We start from the raw sequence: 6,000 nt of genomic DNA, 5'->3' as shown, positions 1-6,000 counted from the left end.
TGGCTTTTTCACCTAGAGGAAGGATAATACACCACGGGCTCAGAAATGGTCTCAGTTTTGGCAAGTTTGTCCATTAGAAATTATAGTCTTCACATCAGCCTTAACAAATAAATATCCACATTGTTTAACTCAGGCTTAGTCTCCATCCTTGGTGTCATAACAACTTTGTACATAGGCAGTTGTGCAAGCAAGAGAGTAAAGAGAATGTTTGGAATACATAGAACATATAACCTTGTGTGCCTGATTACTAAGACACGGCCCTGGTGTTGATTGTCTTCCGTAAACATAAAAACATAATACAAGTATCTTCATCACCGCACCCCTTCTGAGAAGTTCATCCACACATTTCTTTTATGAACCTCTTAGTCACAAATATTCCAACCCCATTGTTTCCAAGATTCCGTTCATCTGGTCAAACTTTTAACCACTGTTGCCCTTGTGATTCTGTGCTATTTCAGTTAAAACAGGAAAACCAGATGTAGTACTCAAAGTTCTACTTAAAGAGATGCTTCCTTTCACCAGTGTGTCAGGAACACTTTCAATTAGAATGTTAATGCTGCACCAAATGTTTTCACTGATGTCAGCAAATTTATCTGTAACCAAACTTAATTTTTTCTTCTTCTTCTTTAAACCACTGGTGTTGAGAAACTTCCTACAGGTCCATTGCTGTGGAATGAAGCAAAAGAGGTAATGTAGACAGTTCAGGTGCAGTGGGAGACTGAGCCATATGCCTCTGTAATTTGTTTTTATCAGAAAGCCATATTCAAGCCTGGTCATTTATATGCTGTTTCTACTTGATGATCATTTATACTTGTGCATGATAAATTTTATAACATGTTGAATCAAATGCTAACCAATTTATAAACAGAAGTTTACTGATTGTATGATCAACATTTTTTTCTGCCAAATTCTGGTAATGAAACAGAAATTGTTTCACAAAAGTGGAGAAAAAGAGTCTGGCCTTTCTCCAATACTCTGGAAGTTCCTTTAGTGATTCTCCGTTTAAGGCATTACGATAGATCTATACAGTATTCTGTTTGTCAAGGATACTGAGATATTTAGATCTGCTTGGCTATGAAACAAAAATATCAGAATAGCTTTTATAGTAGCCTAAAATTGCCGCAGGGCCTTCTCTTGCTCTGAGCCCAACTTAAAACAGCAACTTTGTGGTTAACTCATTAAAGAGCCACAGAAACATACATATATAATTTTTATTCCCTCTAAAATTAAAAAAAAAAGTCCCATTAAAAGGAGGCTGAGGCAGGTGGATCACGAGGTCAGGAGTTCAAGACCAGCATGGTGAAACCCCGTCTCTACTAAAAATACAAAAATTAGCTGGATGTGGTGGCATGCTCCTGTAGTCCCAGCTAGTCAGGAAGCTGAGGCAGGAGAGTTGCTTGAACCCGGGAGGCAGAGGTTGCAGTGAGCCGAGATCGCACCATTGCACTCCAGCCTGGGTGACAAAGTGAGACTCCATCTCAAAAAAAAATTTGTTCCACTCTTTGAGTCATAGTCAATGCATGATGTAATAAACTGGCTTTGACTTTGGAGGGTCTGTTTTTTCCAAGTCAAGACCACTGAACATAAATTTTCCTAAGATGAATAGCTTTGTTTCCTATTATCTGGGATATATGTAACATACCAATGCATCTCATAGATTTGCTACTTTTTTTTCTTATTCAGCCCTATTAGCGTGATGTCATGAATTCAACTGACCACTGTGATTGTCTGTGGCTAGCAATTAATTTCTTGATGAACTTGATCAGTGGTACTCAAAGCATGATCTGTGGTCTGGCACTGATTTAAAAACTGCATATTTATTGGCCTACAATGAGAGAAGTACAAACTGAATGTAAGCTTTGACCCATCTCGTTATAGACTGACTTAAGTCCAGAGACTAGATGTCAGATAGCACTGGAGGAGATTATGGATAAGAATATGAGAGCTGGCATAGCCCTGAGGCAAAACCATAAAATTGTCCCGTTGTCCCAGCCAGATGATAGCAAACAACTCAAGGTGTTGAATGTAATTCGGTGTAAAGGAGAAGAGGCATTTGTCAAATCAATAGCTGTAAACCAAGTGTCAGGTAAAAATTGCTGTAGGTGATATAACATGCCTGGAGAAGCATTTGCTTCTGAGTAAGATTATTATAATCCACACATTATTGTTAAGATTCATTGACTTTTGCACAAGAAAAACCGTCAAGTTACATGAGAATGTGAATAAGAATCCTCATCTCTGTATCTTCCAAGTCTTAATTGTCACTAATTTTTGCATTTCCTCAAGATATGTGCTATTATCATGTATTTTAATTATCCTGATAAGAGTTATTTTCGGTATTCTTCATACTATAACAGCTAGGGTGAACACTCAATTTATTATGCATACCCAAATACTTTTCTGAGTGAAAGGGAATGCAGTAATTCTATTTGGACAAGAAGATGTGAACTGGGTTTGGCAAAAACGTAGAGTAAATACAAATATTTCTCAATCCATAGGTTCAGGAACTAATGTTTGTTAGGATTCTAAAAGCCATAGATTATGCTTATTTCAGTTATTCATCTAAGAATTTCTAAAATAATTACAGGGTGTCTTTGCAAGCCCCTTATACCATTGTGAGATGAACTTGTACCAAAACTCCATTCATCTTCAGGTGACTATAGGCGGAGTATTGCTTTTGATCCTTGGAAAATAGCATTAAATCAAAGTTATATCTATTAAGCCTCAAAAGTTTTGAATAGTACCCATTTCTAGCATTCTGTTGCCTTTGCAAATGACCTCAGTTCCCTTAGGAATAGCATTGGAGACATAATTATAGCGTATATTTGTCAGTGATAAGGGTCTTTCTATGAGTAAATCTAGCTTTACATTGAATCAAGTGATTACAGAATTCTGAATAAACTAAGGTCCATAGTTTGTTGCAAGGTTATTACTCTCCATGTGGCAATACAAATAAGATTTATTAAACCTAAAGATATTTTCTAAAATATACATGAAATACTAATTTAGTATATTGATCCCGTATTTTATTGCTAGTAATCCATCACTCATTGATCACTGCAAAGAAGATGTAGATCACAGGATTTCAATTACTACCTTATTCTTGCTTTCTATAATTGTATTTAAGCTTACTTTGCTCTAATTGCTGAGTACTAATATCTTGTTTCTGCTGCTCTGGATGTAATCACACTCATGGAAATCACGTTATTCATTTCAGGGATGTCTTTCCCAACATAATTTATGGTCTACACACTCACCACAGCAGAGTTTATGAGGATAAAGATGCTTGTCTCATTAATGCAGCTTAAGCTTAAGTGACGTGAGTATGCTTTTGACCTGCAAGAGCATATATCAAGCAGGTGGTTGTGCCAGCAGCACATGAAAAATATACCCCAGCATTCCTACTTCCCTAAATCTTTGAGTTTTCTCCTCTCCATTATTCAGGGACATTTTTAGTATCTCAACCTAATTGAATCTAAGCTAATACAATTTAAGTTCAAGTTTCAATCAATGTTTTAAACTGTTAAGAGTCATTGCCAACTGTGTAAGCCAGCTTTTAAAATCCAAAATCATTTAAATAGACCCAGATAAATAAAGTCAACTCATTCTAATGATTTAGTAAATCATTCTTGGACTAACATTTTGAGGGTCCATTTATATAATACTTGCCCAGGTTTCTGCATATATGAATTTAAAAAAATTATTCAATTATTTGCCGCATGCTTTTCTGAAATTTGAGGTTGTTCCCTGTACCACACTGGAATTGACACTATCAAATAGAAGATGTGGAGGGGAGGTGATAATTGTGTTAACTGCACAAATTGTAGAGCATGTGTGTTTGAACAATACGAAATCTGGGCACCTTGAAAATATTCACAAAAAGTGAATATTTTGATTAGGATTTATTGAATTGGTAGATGTTGGGCTTTTTTCCTACATGATTCTGTCATTAATTAAGCAGACAAATGATCACAGAGATTCCACATATCACCTATGGAAATTATGGTGCAGCCCTCAAAGTGGAGATTGCATACAATTACAGAATAGTTCTTTTAAGTTTATAAACAAATTAAAGCTTTAAGGGTCAATAATACTATTTACTTTTGGATTATCAAAGCTCTATACCCCTAGCTTAGTGTTATTAAGAGGATCTCAGAATATTCCCTCAAATTCTCACTAAAATAAAATACTCTAAAATTATTAGTTTTATAAAACATTGTTGGACCCTAAAATTATTATTTTTAGAAAACATTTTTAGAAGTGGATAAATAATAACCCTATTAATTACAAAAACACATTTGACTCTTTGTATTAGTGGATACAAAAAATGTGATTTCTAATTCAATGTTTATTTTTGAAACTTTATTATAATACTTTTAGGTATAAAAGTAATGTATGTTCAGTTGAACAAATTAACAAAAGTAAAAATATATAATATGAATAAATAATAAATTCCCTTCACATGTCATCTTCCCTTGAGTAGCTAGTGTTTACGACATGTTGTGCATTTTTCACAGCCTTTTTTGTGACATCTAAACATATGGAAATGTATACTATGAGCAAATATAAAAACAGATACTAGGCCCCGCGCGGTGGCTCATGCCTGTAATCCCAGCACGTTGGGTGGCGAATCATTTGAGGTCAGGAGTCTGAAACCAGGCTGGCTGACGTGGTGAAACCCAGTCTCTACTAAAAACACAAAAAACTGAGCTGGATATGTTGGTACGCGCCTTAATCCTAGGTACTCGGGAGGCTGAAGCATAAGAATAGTCTGAACCCAGGAGGTGGAGGTTGCAGTGAGCCAAGATCATGCCACTGCACTCCAGCCTGGGTGACAGAGTGAGACTTTGCCTCCAAAAAAAAAAAAAAAAATACATACATATATATATATATATATATATAATATAAAATATAATGTAAATGTTTATATAAAATACAATGCAATTATTTTCTTTGTGTACTTTGTTCATAAATACATAAAATTTTTTTAAAAAGCAGAAAGAAAGATGACAAATCATGTTGATGGAGCCTGGCTTTAAAGAGGAATATAATGTAATTTAGTTGTGCTGTTCATTTTTTCTAACAATAGTCAGAATGCCTCTTTCGATGCCTTTAAAACCATGTTTTAAGGCTGAGTTTGATCTAATGTAATATTCTTATGGAAAAAGATATAAGCTTATAGACTACTAATTTGAAAATTAGGAAATAAACATCATTTCATAACTTTATATTTTTCATTTCTTTGAGAACTCTTTTTAAAATTGTTTTAAAAATTTTAATTCATCTAATATGTCAACTGAGATTTTACTTTATTGTCTTAAGTTTCCAGTTAGTAATATCTCCATACCACATGTCTTGCAATTGAGCAATTTGTTGTTTAACTCATATATTGAGGATTGAATAATTTGCTATAGTTGCTGATGAGAAGTGCCAGCCTTGCCTGAAATTTGTTTAAATTGGAATTATCTAATCTTTTGGGAATAGATGTGCTGTTTAGTTTTTCCTGCTTTGCTTAACAAATTTGATTTATGTGTTTTTTTCCCTGTGACCTCCCATATACTTTACTGGAAAAAAATGCATAGAAACACTGGGAGGAATTTCTCTGTAGTTTACTAAGAGATTCTGAAACTAATTTATACTGTCACCACCAGCCATTGGAACATATAAAAGAGTGACAATACTGTTGTATATTTTAAAGTAGCAAGCACCTCTTTAATACAAAGCAAATGCTTCTTTCATTCCCCAGAAAAAAATAAAATATGTTTCTATCCAAGGTGATATAAAAAATTACTGGCAACTTTTGACACTGGTTTTACAGACAAACAATTTAACTTTTATATTGTCTTCAAGTTAGAGTAGCATATTTAAGTGATATCATTAATAGGAGTTTTGTACATTAAGCATATCTATTGCAAAAAACAATGCTCTCAATTATATATCTATTACGTTTTTAATGGAGATCTGCTTCCTAAAATGGAAGTGGGTATCTAGGTTTATTTA

At 34.2% G+C, this 6,000-nt stretch overlaps 1 long non-coding RNA gene across 1 annotated transcript in view; it reads left to right on the top strand.

Annotated features, from left to right (window-relative positions):
• Positions 1 to 1,709: 1,709 nt before the first annotated feature.
• The window catches only part of LOC134732540 (uncharacterized), a 29,632-nt gene continuing 25,341 nt past the window's right edge, over positions 1,710 to 6,000 (top strand). Inside the window, exons 1-2 of the long non-coding RNA XR_010115853.1 lie at positions 1,710 to 1,852; positions 3,218 to 3,319. This is a non-coding gene — a long non-coding RNA (uncharacterized lncRNA). The remainder of the gene's footprint in view (positions 1,853 to 3,217; positions 3,320 to 6,000) is intronic.

The sequence above is a fragment of the Symphalangus syndactylus genome, chromosome 15, assembly GCF_028878055.3.
Source record: "Symphalangus syndactylus isolate Jambi chromosome 15, NHGRI_mSymSyn1-v2.1_pri, whole genome shotgun sequence".
Classification (NCBI taxonomy): domain Eukaryota; kingdom Metazoa; phylum Chordata; class Mammalia; order Primates; family Hylobatidae; genus Symphalangus; species Symphalangus syndactylus.
The sequence above is the reverse complement of the archived record's forward strand: the minus strand, read 5'-3'. Positions and strand labels throughout refer to the sequence as shown.